This window comes from Sebastes fasciatus, chromosome 24 (genome assembly GCF_043250625.1).
Source record: "Sebastes fasciatus isolate fSebFas1 chromosome 24, fSebFas1.pri, whole genome shotgun sequence".
NCBI lineage: Eukaryota > Metazoa > Chordata > Actinopteri > Perciformes > Sebastidae > Sebastes > Sebastes fasciatus.
The window spans coordinates 5014819-5041350 of record NC_133818.1 but is presented as its reverse complement, the minus strand read 5'-3'; the positions used below and the strand labels follow the sequence as shown (position 1 = coordinate 5041350).

Genomic DNA, 26532 nt, shown 5'->3' with positions numbered 1-26532 from the left:
TCTTTCACCGATGAGGTCTCCAAACTATGTTTAGTCCCGAAAACACACGCAAGTATATACGGTATTCACGGTTAATGACGCCATACTATACGCAAGACACAATACTGATGTTGTTGTCGGCACATGTCTTCACAAACCAGCCTGTTTCCACTGGTTTCCACACTATGTTTTTATTATTTATTCCTCTAGGTGCAACAACAACTTTGCTCCCTGTTGCAAATGCTGCACTTACATAGAGGAAGTAAGTAGTCTTGCGCTCTCACTGGCTGTAGCTCTTGGCCGGAGTCCCCGACAGGTCCAGATATTTAGCATGCTGGATATCTGGACTGTGTCTGCATCTTTGAACAGTTCACATATGATGCTCGGGCGCCCGATGTGTGAATGGCGAGCCAACGCCGATTCTCCTCTGATCTGGCTCTTTTGTCAGAGAGCTCCAAAAACTGTCGGGGAGCGGAAAATTGGAAGACAACAAAATATGCGCAGCACCTGTTGAATATCCACTCTGAGAAACGGAGGTCCTGTTTTACTGTACAGAGGAAGACGTTTCAACAAGACAAAGAATCAAATATATGTTGAAGGATTGCCAGCGATGGCGGAGTGAAGGCCTCCGGCATAAATCATACAATCAAGTGAGATGTTAACAGCAATTGTAGCCTTCACAAACAAGCTGCCCAGAGAGACGAGTAAAAAAGGGAGGGAGAAGGAGAATTAAACATACACTTGATGGGAGGGAAATTGCCCCCCGTTTGCGGTGTTGCAACCGTTTCACCTCCACAAATGAGCACCTTTAGCTGAGGGGGAAAAAAAATCTTTTTCCTTATTTCCTTTTCTGTCAAGCTCGGCCAAAGTGCTATTCTGTTGTCTGTCATCGGGCTCGCTCTATTACTGTCATTACGGCAATCGGCCCCGCTGCTTAATGTGTTTGTCTATGTACACAAGTCAGCCGTTGAATGGCAACCAATCTACATGTGGCGGGATTGCCTTTTGGTTTGGAGGGAAATGGGAACCCGCCTTCGTCCTCTTAATCAGACAAGTTTGATTGATCCTCACATTCTCACACTTTTGCTGACTGACACGCGACAGAACACCCCTCCGACCTCGCCCTCCTCCAGTAATAGCTATAAAGATGTGTTCAGTCGTCACGCCGAGCGGCGAGGACAACTGAAGCTTGACAGGCCCCCGACTCTTGGCCTTAATGGGCGTCGCGGCCTGACACGTTCGCCTCTATTTTGTGCTGTGAACCGCAGGAAGTTGCGGGCTCGGAGATGAAAGGCAAACAGCAAAGACAGGCTTGAGGGGGAGTCTTCTTCTACGTCTCGCTGCTTCATTCGGAGGTTCAAGTGGGACGTCGGGAGAACAGAGGGGGGTTCGCCTCCGGAATAAAAGTGTGAGAATCGTCCGCCCAAAGGCTTCTTCCTCTTCCTCAGTAGAGACGTAACACACTGCCCACACTGTGAGAGGAGTGGTGTTTTCTGAGGGAATCCAGTCCCCCAGGACTGCAGGGTTTTCCAGGCAGACAAGTGGGCTTTCCACAGATTTGTGTGGGGATATTTTTCATCCACGCAGGCCTCAGGAAGCGGCGGTCTGGCCGGGGATCAGCATTGCGCCTCTATGGGAGCAGTGTTTGGCCTCACAAACACACACTTCGCTTCAGTTCAAACACGCGTAAATACACTAATGGACATATGCACACACACAGATTTACCTCCTGACCACCGTCCAAACACACACGTACACACGACCACAAACCATATATCACGTTACAGCGCCTCAAATCTAGTCTGATACCCTCCAGAGGGCTGAAAACTATCTGATCTGGGCACAGGTTGGCCTCTATGGTGGAAGGTCTCTCTGGAAGTAGAGATCCTCCTCTAACATAACTAAACAAACACCTAATTGCTGCTAAAATAAACATTTGACAAGTCTCTTTTCCCAGCAGTGAGAGGATATACGATGCGATAAATGCTGAAGATGCAAAATGAGTGTGTGGTTCTTAGCCACTATAAACATTATAATAATTAATAATGATTCTGGACGGCATCCAATCACTCTAGAGTCAAGAATGTGTTGCTTTTTTCAGCGTGCACGGCTGCATCTCAGTCCAACAGATGCTCCGACAAATCAATAGCATCCTCACTTTGGCAAGAATCATGCAAGACTCGGTCCAAACCGAGTATATGGCTGCACCGCGTATGGTCAGTCTGTGAATTTGCAGCTAAATTGTTAAATCCAGTCTTCTTAAATGTACTACAGTAGTATATCACAACATTATAAAGGGATGTGTGGAAGATAATGGCAAGAAATGTTATAAATAAAATTGCAAGAATAGTTTTGTCCACTTATATCTTAATGTTTGATTGATAGACAACTCATAATGAAGCAAATTACATTCAGTAATATAAAATAGTAACATTTATTAGATATATTATAGCATAACATACAGTATGCAAGGTTCGTGGGTACCCATAGAACCGGGTACAATAGGTACCGATGGATTCATCAGGTTTTCTAGTTTTATATGGTATGAGTGTGTGCAAAATGCATTATTATTTGCCAGGCTGTCGTTGAGGAAAGCTCATTTATATACTAACAGTTTTAATATTAAACTGCAGCTTGATTACTTTTCTTCCACTGCCTCAACACGCTCCCTCACTAATATTGATACCACACAATTGATATTAATGAAAACATATGGAATGCGGCCGCACATTCATCCACTGCAAACGCACACGAGGCGAAACGAACCGAAGCCGAGCGAGCGCTTTGAAATTAAACGCCATGCATCGCACCTGATTGTGTGTTTGCTCATGTGTGCTGTAGACGCGGCTAATGAGGCATTACCGGCGAGGGGAAACCCAATCGATGGCGTGCTGTCGCCGGACAATGCTGATCAATTGTACTGTATTGACTGCGTTTCCCCCTCATTAGCTCCGATGAGGTGTGTGTGTAGCGGGGGAGGTGGCGTGTGTTTTGGGTAAACACACTCAGGTGGCGGTGGCGGCGGTGGCGGTGGCGGTGCAGGCCTCTGCCATGTCTCTGCTGTGCTACGTAGGCTGGTAGCAGGCATGGGGGCACTGATTACTCTTATTAACACGAAGGGTGTCAGGCAGCGGTCCAAATGGCACCGCGGCGACTGTTAGCGCCCGTTGGAGTCAAGAGCCGGAGCCAAGAGTCCCAGCTGAACCCTGCCGTCAGGCCCGATGTGTTGCCATGAGCTCAGGAGGAGATCTTTGTGGCGAGCTGTCAGAGTTTTAACTACTAATATGTCGCTCTCTGAAGCTGTCGTTCCAAAAAAAAGCAGAAAAAAACACCTGATTTTTGCCAAATCCTGTAAGGAATATTGCATTTGAAAGCTCTCCCATTTTTTCCTCCTCCCTCCATCCCCATCCCCACCCGCAGCTGACCATTCAGAAACCAACCCATGAAGCCATTTAGAGGCTTTTTGGTCCGCGGCCAAGTTTCTCAAAATGCTTTCAACTCTGAATCCACAATGTAGCACTCAGCCTGCCAGAGACAGAGCCAGGGTTCACGCATTCAGGCCGCTCATTGTGTTGATTTCTTTATTATTTTTTATATCTGGAGGGTTGAAGAGTGCATCGCTTCGTCCTCCCTGATCTTTCGTCCAACTTTTACAGTATAATTTAAACAGCTACAGCGGAGTTTCCTTTGTTTTATCAGGGTTTAGGAGGTGATGGTGTTGCACGCTCTCATTTTGTTGTCAGTCTTCCAGCACGGCAACGTGGCCCAAGAATGATATTTTATTAACTTTTTGTCCACAGCTTCGTCCTCCAGAACCAGTCGCTGTTTTTATTCTTTCAAATAAAATGCATCTTCGCTCCGTTCCTGTCTCGTAGTTCAGGTCAAAGCTAAGGACAGTCAACTCATATGGATTGTTAAACACAGATTTTATAGTTTCAGTTGTGTTTTACTGCGAAAATGTGATTTTGTTAACAAAAAATAAAACAAAATCATGTGAATTAAACAAGCATAATGTGGTAATATTTCCAGCTACAACAGAGGTTGACACCAGAAAATATCTCATTGCAGGTTTTGGTGTTTTGGTGCTGCATTCGTGCCACATCTGCAGAACGGGAGGAACAGGAAACCCTGCCGTCACACAAATCACCCCAAGGTAATGGACCCCATCACTAGACGTATTGTCACACCAGATAGAGATGAAGCTCAAATTAGTGATATCATTATTACTGACACTCTAACATGTGTGAGGATTGAACATGTTCTGTCCACACGTATCCAGTAGATCTGTTTTTAATTACCTTGAACGAAGGACGTTGGCTTACGTGAAGCTTCCATGTTTGTTCACCTCTTCTGGCACGTCTGTATAATTAAATTACTCTGATGTCGATGTGTATTATGAAGTCGGAAACTGGTGATCGCGGGAACTCCCATATGGCGTGAATGTGGCACAGGGCTTCTTTTTGAGGGGGATCTTTGTTAGTCTTTCCACTGTTCTAACAATCACCAACTCTGGTTTGGTTGAAATATACCCTTAATTCACTGAGTTAGATGTGAAAAGAAACAGCCGTTACATTCGCTCCTCAAAGCCACCAGACTCCATTGACAAAAACAGTAATTTTACCAGCGCTGATCATCGTAAAACTTCATTCAAACTCGACAGAAAAAAACATCTTTCCACTGTTCCAACAATCACCAACTCTGGTTTGATAGTTTGACAGAAACACTGAATAAGTAACGGATATAAAAAAGAAGTAACCACCGTAACATTTTCACTGTTTCCGGTGTGTTTGTGACGTCCGATGTGACATAGCAGGGAAAAAAAAGCAGAAAGGCCAGTGCAATGGCACGGCATACTGGCAATGGGAAAGGAGTCTATCACCTATTTTTTCTGGATAGATGCTCTAATTTTGGTGAAAAAAGAATATATGTTTCACATCAGTGTCTGCAGTTTGAGTAAATGTGAGTTTAATGAACCTTTCCTGAACTCTTTCACCACCACTGGAGTGCCTGAAATCATTTAGTGAAGCTATTTCTCTCCCTACCTATAAAATAACCTGCAGTACTACAAGGTCGGGGACACTGATTGTTTTTGAAAGGCACTCTGGGAAATGTAGGAAATCATGAGCTCAAGGAGAGGAAAGTAGGTACACCGAAATTACACTTGATCACAGAATCCCTCCGAGGGGAACAGCAGAAGATGATGGTTGTAGAAACAGGGAAGTTCGGCTGCTCTGGGAAGCTCCCAGCAGGAAGTGTGTGTGTAACTGAGTGTGAAGGAGGGAGTCGCTTAAAATCGAGCTCAGCAAAATAAAACAAAAAAACAAATGTATGCGATGCGATGTTGGTCGCTGCCTCCTCCATGTTGGATCCACAGAGCGTGTATCAGGAGAGCCCAGCTCCCCGACTGCAAGATGATTGGCTTCCACAGAACTTATTAAACATAATTGCAAACTAATTAGTACAGCGATGGCTTGGCACCTCCGTCTAGTGCCAGACACTCAATGTGGGTTTACAACATGCATTTAAATTTTACACTAATTACCAATCCCTGATTAATTCATGACTGGGGTGTGCTTTATAATAGTTATTAATAGGGCTGTATAGATTAGATTAAGAATTAATTTCCAAATAAAAACCTGGCATTACATGCATGGGGAAAGCCATGTGTTGCAGGGCGACCTGTGCACGCTGATGTATGTGTCGTGTCACAATGCATCGGCGAGGCGCTTTGATTTAACAATCGGGTTTGCGTTTGCGGAGCGGCAATTTGTATGAAATCACTTGATCTAATGAGGATTCGCTTCGCCTAATGAGCGTTTGCGTCGAATCTGCTACTGAAACAACTGACTGCACCCACAAAACATCGCTAATAACGCGCTCTCCACGCTACCTGCAACGGATCCCCTAATTATAAAACATATCGCCGTGTCTGACGCCTCCTCGTTAGTGTCAAAACTAAAACTGGTTGGTGACCTGCGAGGTTCTCCATCCTGCTCTTGAGGGATTAATCCTGGCCCACTCCTCGTGCTTCTCTCCAACAGCTAATGGTCACAGCATGGACCTCACAATGCTCCCCTAATTTCCACTAATTGAATGGTCGTTAGCAGCCACGGGCCTTGGCACCGGAGCATGCGTGGGTGTGTGTATATACGGCGTCTTCATCTACCACACGTTTGCCTCCACATGCACGTGTAGCAGAGTGTATTTGCTCTGCATCAAATGGCCTGGCACCGTTCGGAGGGCGTGCAGGGCACCGGTGGCACAGGGAGATCATTAATTCGCCCTGCCTCTCTGCACGGCTTATTTTGATGTTTTTGTAATGAGCGCCTGCTAGGGAGGGTAAACAGCGAGGCTCGTCGCGGCCCCTTTGATGTCAAATGATGTGAGAGGCGTCGAGGGTAGGGGAAGACGCGGAGGAGCAGGTCTTAGGAAGGAGTGGATGCTGAGAGGCCCGCGAGGAGCGGCGAAGATGAGGAGAAATGGCTCCTGGGTCGAGTGGCTGCCGGTGATTTCCTGTCACACACACACGGGGAGGTGTGAAGAAGAAGTTGGGTGTGTGCTTGTCATGGCTTAGGAGTGTGAGTGTGTGTCTGTGTGAGCTCTGGCGTCGTGCCCGTTCAAACTAAAAGAGCCCCGAGATGTGTCAAAGCTCTTGGATTTGGAGTGAACAGGAGTTAAGTTACTTTTAATTGTAAAATATGATGTTTTCATTGGTTGGTGGAGCCATGAATCACGTCAGTGTCATGGAGATCAGTAGACGTGGGACTTGGAGGCATGAAGGTCATGTGATGTGGTTGAAAAGACCTGAATAATGTAGTAAGTGGACCTGGAGTTTGTTTTGTCAATTTCAATATAATAACTTGCCACCCTCCCCTGTCAGATTTAAACTCATTAACATCAATCCTATGTATATCTTGAGGTGCATTGTGGTCCGTCTGAAGGTGTAGATACATAACTTCCTGTCCCATCAAATGTTTGTAATTCAACGCACACGCTCGCGCAATAAATTCAAAGTCCAGGTCAAATTGCAGCGTTCACTTGAAACTCTTCTCGTAAACAGCCGTAATGATCGCTCTGAGTGGGAGACTATTCTCTAATGTTAAATGTGTTTTATCCCTTCCTGCCCCGGCCCGGCATCGGTGTCTCAGTGAGTTTAATTTTAGGTCGGCAGATATCGGCGGTAAAGTGGCCTCTTGAGGTTTGTCTCCTTTCAATCACTCGTCTCCCACTGAACACTCAGCCATTTTGCTTTTGATTCCTCCCTTTGTCAATCTTTCTAGTGTTTCCACTCAGTCCACTCATATCTTTTCTTCACCATCTCCCTCTCCTCTTTCTCCTCGTCCTACCGCCGATCACAATTAGACCCCTCCTCCGCTGTTTACCGGCGCGGCGTGCCGAGGCCCCAGCCGAGAGGTGACATCTTGACAGTTTCCTGTTATGCCGCAAACAAAAGGACCTTTTTGAATGATGAGCTGTTATTATGTAAATGGCCTCTGACTGATACTGTCTCAGCACGGCAGAGTCCCGAAGTCCAGTCCACGGCGGCGGCGGAGGCTGCTGCCGTGATAGCGATCATTTTCATGATTGCGGGGACCCGAGAGAGGGGCGAGGAGACCGGGGGTTACGTTGGATGAGTAGGTCTGTTTACTGCACAGTGACTGACCCCGTATGGAAAACATAGTGCTCCTCTCTCGCGGTAATGGACTGACTTTGAGGCGTACGTTTCAGACACACTTGTGCTCAAGGTTAAGAAGTTGCTGGTAATTTGTTTCGTTGGAATCACATTCACAAAACAGACATTATAGACCCTTCAATGGTGGATTCATCCCAAATCTGTCAGGCGTTATCACTTATATTAAACCGCTTTGCATTAGAAACATTGGATTTGAAGGAGGACAACATGAATTTCAGTTTACTCGTCATGGTCAAAGAAAACAATAAATCCCATATGCTTCAACATCCACTAGTTATTACCGTTCATTAAAGATTCTCACCAACAACTACATTTTACAAATTACATTTGAACACATCATGATGTTATAATTTACCCTCGCACAATACAATGTTGTATTTGAATAGAATAATGCAATGCAACCTCCGTACGTTAGCTGTCAGCTGTATTATTTAGCCAAGCAGGGCTAACGTTAACAAGCTCTCATCCTGCTGATTTCATCGCGGATTTGAATTTTGGCATCGACTTGGTACATCGGTTCTTGTGATATCTGTACTTGAGACCCCTTGTCACAGGTTGCATATGAATATGGGTTATGGGAGGATGAATCAAAGAGTCATTGTTGCCTCTCAGATGTTTTATTTGAATCCTTTTAGACGTGTAGAGGTAGAAATCACAAGAAGTAAGAAGGGAAGTTTACCTTTTCTCTCCTCTTAATCATCTCGCTACCAGTCATATTTAACTCGCGACCCGTTGGTGGGCAACCACAACTCCAACTTTTTGCTTTTGGATTGCAGCAAAATGTGCAGTTCAGCAGGCGTTCAGTAAAAAGTGCAACTTCTCTAAGTAGCACAATGCCTGTCTGTTTCATGAGCTCCTTCAGTAAGACGTGATGATGTTGTTGCTGCGTGTGTTCCTGTGGGCTAAGAAGAGTTTTTAATTGATTTTCTGTAAATAAAACCTGGGAGGCCCTACAGCAAAGGCCCAGCGTGAGAGGATGTGCCTGCATCAAAGTACAATCTGTGTGTCTTTATCAGTGTGTGTGTGTATGAGTGAGTGTGTGTGTGTAGGCCTGTGTGGTTGCGGTGACTCACTCTCCCTGACCTCCACGCTGCCCACACACACAAACACAGAGAGAAGCCCGCCGCTAGCTTTGTGCTTTCTCATCAGCTGACCTTTGACCCCTGCCAGCAGCCTCCCCGACGCGGAGCTGAGCCGTATTAACCTGCACCTCCTCTGTTTCCAAGCACAATCATCCATCCGCGTAACAACCGTGGCCGCCGAATCCGTCGCACCGCCGCTCCCCGCCATCACGCGGTGTAATAATACATGCATGCTCACACCGCTCGCCGCCGTACGGCGCACCTTGGATGAATATGAGGAAGAGGAGGGGTGGGGGGGCGAGCCCGTGAGAAAGAGGTGTTGATGTAGACGAGCTGTGTTCATATTCTTCACTTCATTGGGTCTCATTATTCCCCAGCATGGCTGTTGTGAGCATGTCCATGTATGATTCATCCAGGAGCACCTCAGCATGGCTCAGGGAAATTACCCAGCATGCTACACACACACAGTGTTAATAATATTTGCTCTTTCCAAGAAATAGACTGACCAGATGAGTCCATGGTGATTTCATATTGAATTTGTCTGTTAAATTCACTTTAGTGTACGTAGACGTGACTAAATCTGTGCTCTGTTTCTTGTTAACGAGATATTCTCATGTTATTATGGCATATTTTTATCGTTATTATACAAATGTATCTTGTTATAAAGAGATAAGTTGGTTTGTCATCATGCAGGAAACCTTCACAAGGTTGTTTTAACCAGAAAAATCAGAATCATAAATACTTTATTCATCCCCCTAAGGGGAAATAAGGAAGTTACTAGTACATAAATCAAATAAAAAATAATGAAATGAGCATGTACATCTGCAACAGGCTGCGTGCACGGTCGGCACACGTGTGATGGCATTGCACTCATAAACTATGTTATCAGAAAATGAATCCCGAAAACAACAAATTAAAAGCATAAGGTCATCATCTAACTGTTTTTGTCTGTTTAATTCAGAGGTTACCAACGGACATAAACACACCACAGCTCAAATGTTATCTCAGCACACTGCACGCATTTCTAAACCAAATGGGATAAATAAAGCATCCAGTACAAACCAGTATGTGTTTTAATATTACGAGTGACTAATAGAGCTGCAACGATTAATTGATTAGTCCTCTACTATTAAATGAATCGCCAACTATTTTGATAATTGATTCATCGGTTTGAGTCATTTGCAGCTTCTTAAATGTGAATATGTTCTGGTTTCTTTCCTCCTCTATGACAGTAAACTGAATATCAGTGAGTTGAGGACATCATCTTGGGCTTTTTATGAAATTTTTTAGACCAAACAGCTAATCCATTAATCAAGAAAATAAACGTTAGTTGCAGCTCTTGTGACAAATATGCTGCTAACCGTGACCTTAATGTTGTTGTGGCCACGGTTGAGGACTTTAACATGTGAAACGGAAGTGGGCGGATTACTAAATGCACCGTTGTCTTCTGCTTCTGCTAAATGAAGTGGAAGTAATCGGACTACTTGTGACATCTTAATTCCTTGATTTAAAGGGGACATATGAAAAACTCCCTTCGGTGCTTGTACAGACAACATGTTATTCAAAAAGCCTTTTAGATTTGGTTCCCCTTCCTATAGCCCCTTTTCGACCGCAGGAACTTTACCCTGGAACTAGGAACCTTTTGAGGAACTCCGAATGTTCCGGGGACATTTTCGGGGGACATTTGATCCCTTAAAAAGGCCCTGGTCCGGGAGTAGAACTTTCTGAAAGTACTACGCAGTGGAACATGATTGCACAACCAAAACAAGTGGTTGCAGTATTTTATCAGGCATCAGATTGCTTGTTTCTGCTCCTAAAAACATAATGGACACTGTTCTGAGCCTTGCTGTCCAACGGTCAGCTCGTATTCACTAAAGTCATTATGACATAAAAGTTTATCTAAAATGAATTATGTCAACATCACAACAACACAAAATGATGGACAAACAATCAAAGTTGTTATGGCGACGCCTCCTCTCTGATCAACACTGCCCAACACACTCACCTGCCGATCCTCCTCCTCTCAACAACTGCAGCTACACATCCAACACACCCATCATCTTAAATACTGAAAACACACACACACACGTCTACACTCCCTCTCCCAGCCAGACCAGTATTTATGAAGCTGCCCGCCTGCCTATCTCTTCCCCAGCCCGGGCGAATGATTTTCTTTGAGTGCTGTAACTATCATGTCACACCATGTTGTCATTATAGTGATTGCCGACGGCCCTGATAACCTCCCCGCGGTGATTTGTACCATTGAGGAGTAGTTTCATTTTTCTCTCTTTCTCGCCGTACTCTGCTCTCATCTTGATTGCGGCGGCTCCCATCAGCACCCTCGCCCTGTTTGTGGTCGGCGGTGAAAGAGATCTCTCCTCCATGTGCAACATTTCATCTGCCAGCCGAGGGGAGACGCAACTCCATCATCCTTTGCCGCTCCACCTCCCATCCTCTCGCGTCACTCTTCTGCTCCGTCTCCCCCCTTTTTCCGGCTCCCTCCTCCCGGCTTCACTAAACTCTTTCCCCTGTACCTCACATTCCCTCTGTCTTTCTCTGTATCCCCTTTCATTTCACAGAAAGCATCAGCCATCTCCTGGCATGATACGGCTCGCCATCAGCACTGTTTACCGCCCGCCTTTGATAGAGGAATCAGCTCTCCCCTCCCTTTTCTCCCCCTCTTTTTCTTTGTTTTCTCCCTCCTTTATTTCTGCCTCCCCCCCTCACGTAACTTGTCATTTGTTGCCCATTGTCTCGGTGGTATTTAGTGGCGGGGAGATTAGGCAGCTGTGAATGGACTGCAGCTGTCTGTGCTGGATTAGGGGAGTTTAATCAAAGTATTTTCTAATGCGCCTCGTAATGATGATCCATAGGGACGGAGGCTCTTTAACAGATAATGATAGCTAGGCTGGCTGCCGGAGATGACTCGCTTGGAAGCACCACAGTCGCCGTCTTATTGTTGCTTTATATAGGCCCGGCTTTGCTGCGAGAATGTGCTACATAACAGACCAAATAGTCGCCTTTCAGGAAACAACAGGAGTTGGTTGTAGAGAGGTTTTGTTTTGACTCATATTTAGTTTTTATGGTTAAATGTCACTTTTGATGGCGTGATAACAGGTGTTGATTTGCCCCTTCCCGTTACAACTCTGGTGTTAATGATATGCCTCCTTCGCGTGACACAACCAGACTATTGTCTGTGTACTTGGCTTTCTCCTGGACTTGGCTTTCCTCAGAGTGGATGGTGTGTTGGTGACGGAGAAGTTGGTTTTATAAGCCTCATGGGAAGGCGTATAAATAGCACGACATTACATGGACATACAGCATGTCATGAGGACGCAGTGGAGCCTTTTTCCCGTGTTATTTGTATGCTTCTTTTGCGTGTCATTTTCACGCCAAGCAACAAAACGACGGTAGTGTCCGCAGCTATGTTTAGGCAACAAAACTACTTAGTTAGGTTTAGAAAAACATCATAGTTGGGCTTCAAATAAGTACGTAAACTAAGTAGAATATGTAGGGAAACAACGTAACAGAAGTACGGAAAAAACGTCACAAACGTCACTAATGTAACTTCAAAATAACACCCTCTGATGTCAACATTTTCGGCCCACGGACCCTCGCATACTCACTGACGGGGAAAGTATAATTCAGCTTTAGTTCACAAAAGTGTACTCATTTCAGAAACAATTTAGTAGTTTTGTTCATCCCTTTTTTTTGCCTACATTGCCAGTACTGCAGAGCGGTGTTGCCCTGATAACTGACATTTTAATACCTCTTGATACTTTTGCCAAAAAACTGAACCAAACATTAAGTTGAAAACAATCATTTTAATGTAATCGACTCTCCATTTCAACCTCACCTCAGAGGGCACGAGTGTGGAGGGCAGATTGATTGGAATAATTTCAAAAAGAAAAGTAAATATTTGAATATAGTTGTCTGGCTCCTGACTGTGGAAACAATTTATTTGGATTAGATATTCAAAATATGGCAACGGTGTTAAACACATGTTGAACTGAATCCCAGTCCTGGCAGAATCAGTGCCAGGGGTGAAAGAGGAAACGGAGCCAATGAAGATGGAGAACACTTGTATTTCAATGTCCGTATATTTTCTTCCTCTTCTCTTGATCTGCAATCGGCCCGCCAGACGTACAGCGTAAATCTTCATCTTAATGCCGATCCTTTAAAGTTTAGGGGCTATAAGTCGCTCCTTACAATACTGATCTTGAACATTGGTGTGGAGTCTGGAAGAGGTCCCATACTTTTCTAAAAAAATATGTAAATGATTTGGTTCTTGGAAAGCACAAAAAAATCTGGTAGGGATTATTGGGAAATTTGAGAGGTAACCTGCAATAATGTCAAATTGGTCCACAGGCAAATATACAATTCAAGATAAATGAGGAATAATGTTTTCAATATTTAATGAATATTTTGTGTGTTTGAAAGGATCTCCGTCAGTTTTTCCAATCATTAAGATTTCAGCATTTATTTCCAGGAAATTTATCTGAAAATCAGCTTATGAACTCAACAAAAGTAACTCAACTCAAACAAGAATAGTGTCTCTATTTTCCCCTATAAATAGTCCCAAACTGCATAGTTCGTTCCAGAAGACATATTGAAAATGATTTGATTTTGAAACCTGTGAAAGTGAAACACATTGCTCAGGTTTTTTACTTTTTCTTTACTTTTTTTGTTTGTTTTAAATTTATCCGAGTGTCTTGGTTGTATCTGAAAATAAAACAGCAACTGTTTGTTAACCCTGAATCTAGAAGCGATTGTGCTTAGAGTTTATACGTGATAGACGAGAACAGAAGGCGAGGTACACTACGTGAAGGCCGGCAGACTAGCACCGCTCATACTGGCATAAAACACAACATGTTTTCTTTTAGATTATTACTCTTTCTTTGGATGAATGGCTCTGAAATGCCACTGTACTCATCCTACTCCAGCCTCACACACAGTTACAGTCCACGGCTATTAATAGCCTCGTCTACCTCTTCAAGGACACTCTGAGTTGTTCAACCTTCGCTAGTAAACACTCAGGAGGCTCTTTGGAGTCTGATTGTATTCTCTGAAATTGAGGTTTTACTTTTTTTTGCAGCTAATATAAGGCTCCGGTTTTTAGGACGGGTCATCTGCTCAGCAGCTTTGAGCAGCTTGAACTTGTGGCCCAGAAACGGCACAGGAAGATTAGCAAATTGAAGCAACATGTTGGAGACAGAAAGACAGGAGATGAGCATGAAAATAGGCCAAAACTGGGGATATTATGACTTCAGAGACTCAATACCAGGCTGCAACCTCCGGTTTGCGAAAATGAAGCCAACACTGAAGTGCCTTAAACCTGCATTCTCTCTAACAGCCAGCAGGGGGCGATTCCTCTGGTTGCTAAAAGAAGTCTGATTGTATAGACGTCTATGAGAAAATGAGCCTACTTCTCACTTGATTTATTACCTCAGTAAACATTGTAACATGAGTTTATGGTCTCAATCTCTAGTTTCAAGTCTTCTTCAATACAGCATGATGTTCATTTAGTAAATTATGGTCCCATTTAGAGTCAAAAAGACCATAAAGCAGGGGATGCTTTAGGGCGGGGCTACCTTGTGATTGACAGGTCGCTACCACGGCGTTATTATTATTCAGCGTTCGGTTGTGCTTAGCTCCACCCTCTCGTATCACACTGGTTGCAAAAAAACAAGCTGGCAATGGCCAAAAATCAAGATGACGACGTCCAAAAAGCTAAACTCTTGCTTCAGAACCATAGTCCACAAAGTAATGTGTGACATCACGGTGACAACGTCCACTTCTTATATACGGTCTATGCTTAATACCATGAAATGCAAACAGTATACTGGATTGTTGAGGCTATTTACCAGTAGGTTTCTCATTAGGAAACATATGTATATGTTAATTAAACATGGCTGTCTCGGGAATAAGGTGTGTATATCAGAGGCAGAAGCAAAATATGCATCACCAACTTCAAACTCCAAACATTCCTGAAATGGATGAAATAGCACCCCAACAGTGCCGGCATATGGAGCTGATCATCTCACAGCCAGCTGACTTCACTTTGCACCTTTATTACTAATCATTACAGCTAAAGAGAGATGATATCGGCAGCGATGGGAATGAAATGACTGAGATGCAGTCTCGTGTTAATGTCTATTAGCCTCGCAGAGATGTTTTCTATGTACTCCACCAATCTTTACCCTTATCTGACCTATATTGAGACAGCAGTACTCTCATTTAAAAACAGTCTAAATGGTTAGACTGGGAATTTGTTCTCTCGTTTCCACTCTGTATTTTTTCCCATCCACCCTTCACACGAAACAGAAAAGCGGTAAGTAGTCGTGAGATTTTCCTAACATTCAGGACAGCTCCTCCGCTCGACTATCTGCCTTATCTACCTCCAGTATTTTGACAGTGCGGCGCAGTGTGTCTCAAAGAAATTGTGTCTGTGCAAAGGAAGTGGCGGGGAGCTGGCGTGTCTGGTGCTAAACTCACAGCAGAGCACGTCGTGTTGTGATATGACCTGGCGCTGACTCGCAGATGATGGAAGACAAAAAAACTCACACTGAGACGAGAGGAAGGAGGGAGAGGAGAGAGGGTCTTTTTAAACTCCAGTGTTGCCTCCCAAATAATGAGAAGAGAGAGAGAGAGGGGAATCAGAGATGAAGGGAAGCCGCCGCTCCGTGGCTTCCTCCTTCCTCCTCCCTCCCGTACGCACGGAGGCCCCATGCTGCTCAAGACAGATGCTGGGGGAAACAGCGAGGCATGTTGCTACTGTGGCTTGTTTCTCAATCAGAGGCTTAACTCAACACACACACACAGTATCTTGGCACAAAGATGAGATTTGTGTGCTCGTACACACTCACACCCACGCACACACACATCCCGATAATATCCGTTGAGATGTGAGATTACAAACGCTATAGCTCCACCTGTTCTTTGCCATAACAGGTGCCTGTGATAATTATTTCACCTCTCTCTGATGAGCCCGGCTCACACCAGACAGCGTGCGACTGTAGCAACCAGAACATTTCATTAAACTATTGCTTTGTAATTACTGCATTAGATTTCTATTTGATCCCTCCTATCTGCGCAAATACACTTTTCCTGCCAAAACGTCGGCTATTCTTCTATTTTTTTCCAGCAGATGGTCAAGTGTCAAAGGTCAGTGTTTGGCTTTGAGGTAACAGCCGCCTTTAGGAGGGTCAATCTGTGTGTTCAATAAGCCAGAGACCTGGCGAGTGCGCCAAATTGATTCAGTCCTCAATGGTACGCTGCTGTGATCCACACTCCTGTGGCTGCTCCCCCCCCCCTCCCGTCTTGGTTATCTGTAACAGCTATCAGCGCTAATCGCAAGTCAGTCTCATGCCCTCGTAGACAATGGGAGTCGTGAAATCAAACGCAGCATGCAGAAGAGGACATGAAAAGGTCAAGGTGTGGCCAGCTAAGAGGAAATGCATGAATGCTGTTATGCACACTGTTGCTAATGCAAATAGGGAAGCTTTAAGACACTATAGTGTGCAAGGAATGGCAGATGAAAGCGATGCATCGTACAAAACGTGTGATCGATCTTTTCTCAATAGATCTTTTATAGAATATATAGTCTTCAACCTAAAAGATTCTTTCCAAGAACCTCGTAATGGCGACAGCAATCATGTGCATCATCTGTTTAACTCCCCTGCTTGTTAGCTAAAATCTGCTGTCACTTCAGACCTTGCCATTCCGATCCACAAGTTGACCCGCTAAACTTTCTCTACCGACCCCCTCTTAGTCTGTCTGTCTGTCCCGTCCATTCTGGTCCCCAAACGTCCACTTGGACTCGAGGATGAATTGATTAGGTTTTGGTGGTCAAAGGTCACTGTGACCTCATGTCCGTCCAGTTCCAGTGATATCTCAGGAACAAATTTGACACAAACGACCACTTGGATTCAAGGATGACTTAGGGTGGATTCTGCAGTATTGATTATCCCTATAAGTCCTTTTTTAGTATCTATTCAAGCATTCAAATCATTTTGAATGCATCATTTCAGATGCAGTTGAAACCTAAAAGGCTTTTAGTTCCTGAGTTTAGTTCCTTGTGCTTCTCGACTGTCTGGCCATTAGTTCTCTCGCTGTTGTAAAGACTCATCATTGTGACTCTTTGCCATAAAGGAACACATTTCTTCCTCGCGTCTCATAAATGAAATGGCTCTTGTTTCCTGCAGGATGAACAGAAATAACAAGGCCACGGCTGTCTTCTTCTCGCTGACCCGCCGTCCTATCCGCGACGCTCTGAATAGAACAAGACAAAGAAAGCCTTTTGCGTTGGTGGAAGTTTGCAAAAATAATCTCTCGCAGGGATCCTGTATCAAAACATAATGGCACGACCGCTCTCTCTCTCTGTGGGCTGATGTCTGCACTTACTTTTGACTTCTGGCTTTTGATAGCTGCGTCTGCGTTGATAGATGATCTCACCGGCGCTGGCTGGAAGTGCACTAGCAGGTTGTTTTTTTTCCCAAGCTGTATCGTTGATGATATACATTATAGGGCTAAGTGTGTGTGGAGTATGATTCTGGTGCTGCCTCATTACTGCAGGATTACATGTGCATCCATCGGCGAGGTGGGTGGGAGGGGGGGGCTCAATCACTCCCCCTCTAATTCACAGAATGATGTAATTATCCCTTTTTCACTCTCTCACACATTCACAAAAACATTCAGCAGTTACAGGTATTTTCTCTGGCTCTCTGCCCCTCTCGGTCACACACTCACATGCTCGCAAAGACTGAAGGCCACTCGGCGACAAAAGAGGAGCATTTTGTGCCTTTGACATGATCTCCCCTCCCCACGGTGGACGAGGGCCCACAAAGCCTGGCGGTGAATGAGGGTCAGCTGCAGCCTGGCCCCTGGGAGCCTCCCGTCGAGCCTTTTAATGAATGTCATTTTCTTGCATTAACCACCCCGATTGTTGGATAATGGCCTCCCAACAATAACATTTAACCAATTCCCCTGTCTTTTGGGCTGGCTCATTTGGGCCACAGCGGGGGGTGGTAATTGATTGTGTAATTCCAATCAGAGCTGTAAACAGATTGGAGGTTCCTTCAGAGCCCCCCCCTCCTCTCCAACATACATCCTCCCTCACACCAGATTACATCAAAGGTTCCTGCTAAATATCCTAAACTGTAAAACACACATGCACGGAATGAAAGTTTCTTTATCTCCAGCGCAAAAAAAGAGAAACATGTGGCTTCTGCGTGACCCTGGCTCTGTTGTGTGCTAACACGTTCCACTGCCTTTTCTCTTACCCCCTCCCCTCCGTCTCGCTCCTCTTTTTTCTCACATTGATTGTATTTCTCTCTCATCGTCGGCTGCAGAGATCCAGAGACTTAGGAGCGGGCTGAGGAGGAGGTGAGGGGGGTTAACTGCACTCGCCAATTTAGATTTACTGTGAGACAAACACTGGTTGGGTGGAGGTGGAGGAGGGGGTGGGGGTGGGTGATGGAGGGGGGGCATGTTGTCTCCATGGAGATAAGGGAAAACGGCACATTGTGCATGTGTGAAGTGTGTGTGCACATGCTCCGGCGTTCAACTTATTGTCACCAGAAAGCTATTTATTTACTAATTGGTGTTCACAGAGAAAGCTGTAGTGTGAAACGTACACATTTACAACTCCTTCTCATTTAGTTTAACCACGGCCCGTAACATATCTGGTCTGAGACCTGCTTTTTGTCCCCTTCTTGGGTCCTCCTGTCGTTTCCATTTAGGGAATATGACTGGTAGTATGTGTGACGCAAGAGTTCCCTCAACCTGTCTTGTCTGCTTTGGTTATTAACTTCTTGCATTTCCAGGTTTGGCAGCGTAGACTTGTTGCTTTCAGCTGTGAGTCCTATCAGTCTGTTGAAGCTGCTCTTCACCTCTCCAGCAATAGATTCCTCTTCCTGAATGATTGTTGAAATGTCTTGCAGAAGCTCTTTACTCTGATGATTGATCGCAGTTCATCGTAGCTGCGCTGCACATATCATCATATCTGTTAGCAGGTGGAAAGATCTGGTGGAATCAGTTTGAAAAGATGTCTAGGTATCTATGTATAAACCGGGCAGATTTTGGTTCAAGCGTGATTTAGATCACTTTTTTTTATTTTTAGGCTGCTTGTACACCTGCAGTTCAGTTTATTTGGCCTGCACCTGAAGCAGTTTGTAGGTAATATACCGTATACAGATATTGTTATTGTGTGGACACTGAGATTGACGTCAGCGCTGCTAATCCTAAATCCTAAAATTGAAAACCGAATACCTACCTAACGAACGAGTATTTGGGTCCATCCCTCGTGATCTTGCATAATTATATAGATTGCTTTTTTAGATTCCATAGACAATAGATTTCTTGACAGTTGTGATCAGCAGACGGATTTAATAGTAGTTTAATGTCATATATTTACTGTCACAAAATCCTGAAGCCGTACCCATCTTCTCAGTCAGTCTCGGTAGTTTGGTCCATACCACATTTCCACTGACAGATTTTACACCTACTTAAATGAACCACATGAAGCTGGTGAGGTGTGAAAGCTCCGCTCCCTCCAGCATCCATTGTTTCAGCATGTTTTCATTGATTTAATTGGCATTATGACATGTGAAGTGTAGTCATTTAAATCCTCTTGAAACGGTCTGGTTTTACCTCGAAGCTTTGACCTTGTTTGACCTGCAAACCAAATCCATGCTTATAGGGATGATGTGTTGTCTATATTTGTGTAACATACGCTATCAAACAACAGAAATGTAGAAAGAAAAGGTATTACTAGTCTCCGTTGTTTTAGGGTTTATTCTTTAACTCTAAACTGGTCTGCTTTTCTGTGGAGTTAAGACATCCTATTGTCTTTACAGGCTACAGTAGTTCTCTGACAGCAGCCGGTGATTACCTCTATCTCCATTCAAACAGCCTCCACAGACGATCACACTGTACAACTACATCCCACCAAAGTTAACCACCGAGATCCCTCCCAGATGCTTTCTGGGTAATGGTTTTCCTTACTCATCATCCAAACACTGGAGTTGGGCGATCAGCAGAAACAAAAGGCAGTCCCCAACTTCTCCCCTCCCGTCCATTCAGAGATGATTCTATTATTTTATTACGCCTCAAAGACTTGATGTGAGCCTAAAGATTTATACCGCCACCCAATCTGCCGACGCTTAGTTGGATCTGGGTTCATTTCAGCCGCTGCCTCCTCCCGTCTTTCTGCTGACTCCGTGCGATCCGAGGAGGGCGAGTAAATCTAATATAAAGGCGTTATTGATTTGCAGGTCCTTAATCACTTTGATTTGGCCCAGTTTTCACTGACCCCCTCTGCAGCTATGGGCTCCCCAGGGGTGGGCCTTCAGCGTGGCGGACGGGCACACACTCGGAGGCAAATGCAATTTTGCTCCGATGCCAAAGAGATTTAGAAATCCTATCATCAATCATCTCATCACTAATATTTATACATGTGGGTTGGCGATCGATGTTTTTATTCAGCTCATCAGTGTGCTGGAGGAACTTTATGCATGAGTGTGGTGGATGTGTGGAAGCTGCAGCAACATAAATGACTCAATGTATGGAAACCTTTTAACTCTGTTAGGAGTTTTAGACTTTTGAAACTGGTCAAACTAAAGATAAGATGATGTCCAAAAGTATGTGGACGCTTGCACCATAGCAGCTGATCACCTCATTACAAAACCATAACAGCCTCCACACATTTCTTGTAATATCTCTGAACCTGGATGCGGGGATTTGCCACAAAAACATTAGTGATGTTAGGAACTGATACTGGTTGGGATCTGGTGATAAGGCCTGGCTCACTGTCGGCATACCAGTTCATCCAGAAGGCTCTGAGCAGACTCTACCACCCTCTTCCAGTGTTACACTTCCTATTATTCCTTTGCAAAGTGTAGCTGATATATTTCTATGGTAGTAAATATTCTATATTTTCATAAATTTTTTCTATAAATGGGAATCGTCTGTGTTTTAATTGAATATTGAGCAACTGTTTTATTTTACGAACGGTTCTTCCGGACGCTTTACTTCCTTTTTCTTCTGGACTTCTTCCTTTGGACACTACACATGTCCTGTTTATACGTATATTTATCATCTATATATATTGTTAAAACGATAAAAAAAATCTATCATTTCTCTTTCTCCATAATTTCACTTAAAACTTTTGTTCATTTTGCACTCAAATTTTCATTTGTATTTAATTCTCACAGGAGTATACAGAAATAGGCTGTACCATGTGTTTATTTCATATAGACTATTTATTTATTGAACTACCAGAAAACATGCTTTATTATGATATATATTGTTATCAGGATATGAAATTACCTATATCAGGATAGAAGGTTTTGGCCATATCGCCCAGCTGTTTACTTCAGCTTTTGCTCTATATATGGAGCATGTTATTAGTTCCAACATAGCGCTGAAATTGCTGTTTCATTTATGCCTCACAATAATTGTCATTAAGGATTTTATGTATGTTTAAGAGGGATTAGTTCTCCAGTAGAGTCCTCTTCTCTGCAGCCAAATCTCACCCTATAACCATTAGCTATAAGTGGAAAGTCAATGCATTGACACTTTTATGTTTTGGAGCTAAAGTTTTATTCATTTTCGTGCATAAATCTGCTAATTACGAGAACAAGAGCACTCGTGAGTGTGTCAGGGCGGCTCAGTAGCTGGAATATACTGTTGAGACCATGTTGGAGCATTTTGTAACTTTACTGAGGCAGAGAGGGAATTCTTAGTTTCTCTATAGTTACACGTCTGTAGCGTTGGGTAGTTTATTTCTTTTAGACCAATTTTTACGACTGCATATTAGGGTCATTGTAGGTAAAAAGCCGGGGGAGGAGGGTAATATTTCGAGATTATGCGAGATTATAAAGTTGTAAAGTTACGACAAAAAAAGTCAGAAAATAGTGGAGTACAAAACCGTGGTACTCATGTAAGAACACCTTAAGAACATGAAAGAAAACATGTGTATGTATCTTTCAGGACCTTCGCCTCACTCAGTTTTTTCCCGTAAATTTCTGACTTTATAATCTCACAGATTTCTGAGTTTTTTCTTGTTAATTTGCCACTTTAATCTCACAGAATATACGTTTTTTCCTCGGAAATTTATGAATTTAATCTTGGAATAATACCCCCTCCCTTGGCTCCGACAGGAAGTGGAATATAATCTTGTGCACTTACACATACTCACACGTATATGTTAGTGTGCCCACGTGAATATGTAATGGATGTGTGCTGCTATGTGGAGGATCTCATGAACCAACTGTGTCACTCGGTAAACAATGCTAATTAAGAGAGACAGTGGGATTGCCTCGCTGACCCCTCTCCCCCATCACTGTTTGTTTGTTTTTATTGTTCATGCTAATTAGGCTTAATCCCCTGTTCTCTCGCCGTGGACTCTGACCGGCGTCGGGTAGTCCTCGCCGCAGCCAATCGGGTGCGGCGATACTGCGGGGTTGAGATGTAGAGGAGGGGTGCGTGGAGAAAGAGGGGGAGTTAGGCTTCTAGCTGGACTGGTATGTGCGTGGAGAGGGTGAGGGGGGTATCATGTCGGGTGGGGCCCCTGGCAGCCATTGTCTTGCAGTACAATGATACGGCTCACAAGTGAGCAGCGGGCCAATAATGAGGAGGAGGCCCCGCTGAACAGCGTGTCCCTGCCAATTGTTCTGCCGCCACAGTGGGAGAATGGAGCTGTCCACACACACACACACACACACACAGTACACATCTATACTCTAACACCTTCCTCGCAGTACTCCCACTCTCCTCTCTCCACGCCACACACACACACACACACACTCCCCCCATCTCATATCTCTGACATGGGGAGTGTGTTCACTAATGGCTAATTAAAACAGGACTATTAATGAATGGCCAAGCAGCAGACATGATAAGGAAACTTAGAGGGGTGAATTAACACATCCTTAACATGTCATCCCAGCCAGCTGCAGCCCAGTGCGTGTGTGTGTGTGTGCATAGCTGTTGTTTCACACATAATATATATTTTAGACAATAGGACACATATAAAAACATATATGAAATCAGGCGTGCTGCACCATCAAACACAGCATATATGGATTATTAAGCTGGAGACCTCAATAAATAATATTGTAAACTCATTTAGTGATACAGTAACGGTATTAATTAGTGTTTAAATAACATGTCTTCTTTCAGACTAGTGGAAAGAAAACATCCAAAATACACATTTAGGTGTTTATTTTACTTCTTTGTCATATTTACGTCTGTAGATTTCTCCTAAATTCACCAAAAGTTATCATTAGATAATGCCTCATTTGCATGTTTAAACATAACATTTCAGAAAACTTGTAATACAAAAAATAATTGTCTTAATGTCAGTAATTAACTGGGTAAGTTTCATGGTGATATCTATTAGTTAAAACTTTTACACTATTCTCCTGTAGTTTCTTCAAAATGTATGAAATTTTACAAAATTCGTTTTTTCTCATACTCCGAGCCAGAAATCTCCACTTCAGCAGCACTTACATCCACCAAACTTTCCAGTTTCACTTATATCTATATTCTGAAGGTTTTTACATAGTGGTGTGTTCATATATCATTCATAGCCTGATTTATACAACATTTTGTACCTAAAAACATGGCAAAAATGAATTTTGTATTGCTGTTGACAGTATTTTCTGATTTATGGAGTGATTAAAAGAGACATCCTTAATTCCCTCTGTAAAAACCTTGGACTCTAATATGTCAACAAAATGAAACAATAATTTTTGAACCTGGCTTTATCCAATGTTCAGAATTTCTGTTTTGGAAATGTATGAAAATTCGCCCATATTTGATAAGACAATGCGTCTTTTGCATATTTAAACATAACATTTCAAAAAACTTCTAGTACAAAAAAAGAATTGCCTTGATGTGAGTAATCATATGGGGAAGTTTCATGATGATATATGTTAGTTCATTTCTTTACCCTATTCACCTTTAATGTCTCCCCTTAAGTGAAAATTAGCTTTATGGAGGGACATTTATTCAAATAAGGACCGACTGTACGAGTTCACACATCCAATGGAAATCTTAAAAGTGTGTGGCATTAAACCTTAGAAGAATAGATCTCACATATTATATGGCACAGGTTTGGAAGTAGATATTCCAGGCGTAATAAAGTAGTCCCTCAGATGGTGCGAGGAGGTAAAAAGGTGACAGTAATGGAGTATGTTTTAAAACAATCTCCCCAGCCGTTCACTCACTCAGCCTCGGGGGGCTGCCGTGCTGCGAGGACCGGGGCGAGCTTGATGGGGCATTGATGGGTCGCGGCGTGCATCCGAGAGGTCACCAGAAGCCATTACTGAGGGCAGGAAGTGGAATTATGCACGACTACCTGTGGGTTTGTCCCGGCGGTCAGCGGGGGTCACTCACGCCTCACTTGCTGCCCAGTGAGCCCTGCCTACTGGTCGTGGTGGTTGTGATGAATCAGGATTGGGTGTGAAATGTAAAGGAAGTGTTTTTTTCCCACTGCGTGTCACTGTTTATTAAGAGGAAATGCACATTAACGAGTGTGTCACCTCCGGGATTTAAAAGCTTTCCTCTTTTTTTTTGGTGTTCCAGTTGAAAGAGCGGCACATTTTTTTGCCGCCTGTGAGTGACACTCGGGGAGAAAGTGGTGACTGCTCTTCATATGGAGGCTGGCAGCAGGCGGTGCTTCCCCTTCTCTGAGCTGCTGTGTTGCACAGTCGAAGTACAACTCCTCCTCGCCGCTGCGTGAGATTCTGATGGAGGGAAACGGCGAGGAGGAGTGGGGGGGAGCAGAGTTCCTTTTTTGTGAGCGCTCAGCAGATTTAGAGGTCATGCAAGGTAGTTCTCAGAGCAGAAATCCTGCTGCATGCACACACAGGTTTTTCTTCTCTCACAGCCGCACACACACAAACTGTCACTTTCACACAAAAACAGGAGAGGCGATGCGCGAGGGGGAGGCGGGGGAGCGGGGTCAGATGAGGAGGAGGAGAGGGGGTGGATGGAGGGAGTAAAGAGGAGTAAAAAGTGCTGAAGAGATGAGAGGAAGATGTGTAATGATTAGCTAGTGAGCCGGCTCGTATCAGGAGGCAGTTTGGGGCTTTATGGTTGCCTTCATGCTCCGTCGGCTGAGCCCCACTGAACGACAGGAAACACCATTTCCTTTAGCCCGTGGCTCTGTGACCAGCGGACGACAAACACCTCACTACATGCACAGTTATATGTGTAGAAACATCAATACATCATCGTCAAATTAATTGTGATGCATTCAGGGACCATGTATAACGTAGAACTTCAATTAAAAGCCCCAATTAGAGGCCGAGTCCCTTTATTTGCCGGGTGTGTCTACACGATTTGACGGGAGGTCCAAATTGAACCAGAGAGTCAGTGTGTAATGGATTGATGTCTATAAAGACAGTTTGGGTAATATTTCGACCATTCATCTTCTGTTTTGTCTCTTCAAAATACGTTTTTCTTACTTGACCAGATGTGTTTGTTGCCCCGTCTGAATCATTTTTAGCACATTTAACACATTTTGCCACATTCCCAGATCTCAATAATTAAGTTGGTGAGTACAAGAATACTTTGATCAACATGAATGATGGCCAGAGCTACGGAAATACTCCCAAAAGTTGTAAGAAACCTGTTTTGTTCCTTTAGAAAGACTACATTTCCCATGAATCTGTTTGTTTGATTTATGTATATGGTGAAAGGTTTTGGATTTTGCTTCACTGAGAACATGTTGAAAATGATTTTGTTCATCCTGCTAATCATGTCAGCGATATTTGTTTGCAACACTTATACAAATATCATAAATTCATTTAGGTAGCACCTTTAAACATGCACCAAAACACACACAGGCCTATGACTCATAAACACACAAGCTGCCACACACACACACACACACACACACACACAAACCTATGCACACAGTTTGTCACACTTTCACACCTTATATCCCAAAAATACACACTCCCACCAGCAGGAACAGATTGGCCAGAGATTGACGTGCGCTCCTTCCTGATCAGTAAAGCTGATGGATTTAGGCGTCTGTCTCCCCAGTGGCTGTTTTGTGAGCTTCAGCTCAGCAGTATTAGCTGACTGGCTGCTATTCAGAGGTCAAAGGTCGCCCTGTCTGTCTGTGCTCTCCTCAGCAATCTCCCTTTCCTCGCCGCGCGTCCCTTCCTCATATTAAATCACACTTGACACACCTGGAGCACTGAAGCAGCCTCATCCATATTTTATCCTCCGCGCCGTTTTATTTTAACGCCGCAGCACTTTTTAGGATGTATTTATTAACTGACCCACGCCGTAGCTGCGTGCGGGAAGAATCATCTGGTTTGTTCGGGAAATAAAATGAAGAGGAGGCTGTGACAAGTTTATGAAGTAAGCACAACGGCCCTTCATTACTCTCCCGAACCCCCCTCCGGCGTTTCCCGATGCCAGGTTACACAGCGGCGCGGTGGCACTCGGCGGGGTAAAGCGAGTGAATTGTCAGGCTGAATCTTCCCCGTGCTATAACTTAGCCCTTAAAGGCCTATTATTCCTGAAGAGGCCCGCTGCTGAAACCAGTTTACTGTCATAACTCAGGCGAGGAGGCCCTTTTCTTTCAGGTGGCAGGGGGAAATGTTTATGGAGGAGGTAAATAATTCAATCGGGTGCTTTATCGCTCTGTCATTCACCCGTTCTTCTGCTTTTTTGGCTTCTTTTCCACACTCAAACGGTGAGAGAGGATGAGCACAGTTTGCCCTTTTTTAACCACAATTTAGCAGAATAAACCCCTTT

At 44.0% G+C, this 26532-nt stretch overlaps 1 protein-coding gene across 2 annotated transcripts in view; it reads left to right on the top strand.

Annotated features, from left to right (window-relative positions):
- pou3f3b (POU class 3 homeobox 3b) overlaps positions 1-26532 on the top strand; it is a 171895-nt gene that overhangs the window by 62574 nt on the left and 82789 nt on the right. For both annotated transcript variants that reach the window (XR_012593032.1, XR_012593031.1), the window contains one exon: positions 4048-4132. The gene's annotated coding sequence lies outside the window, so the exon portion shown is untranslated. The remainder of the gene's footprint in view (positions 1-4047; positions 4133-26532) is intronic.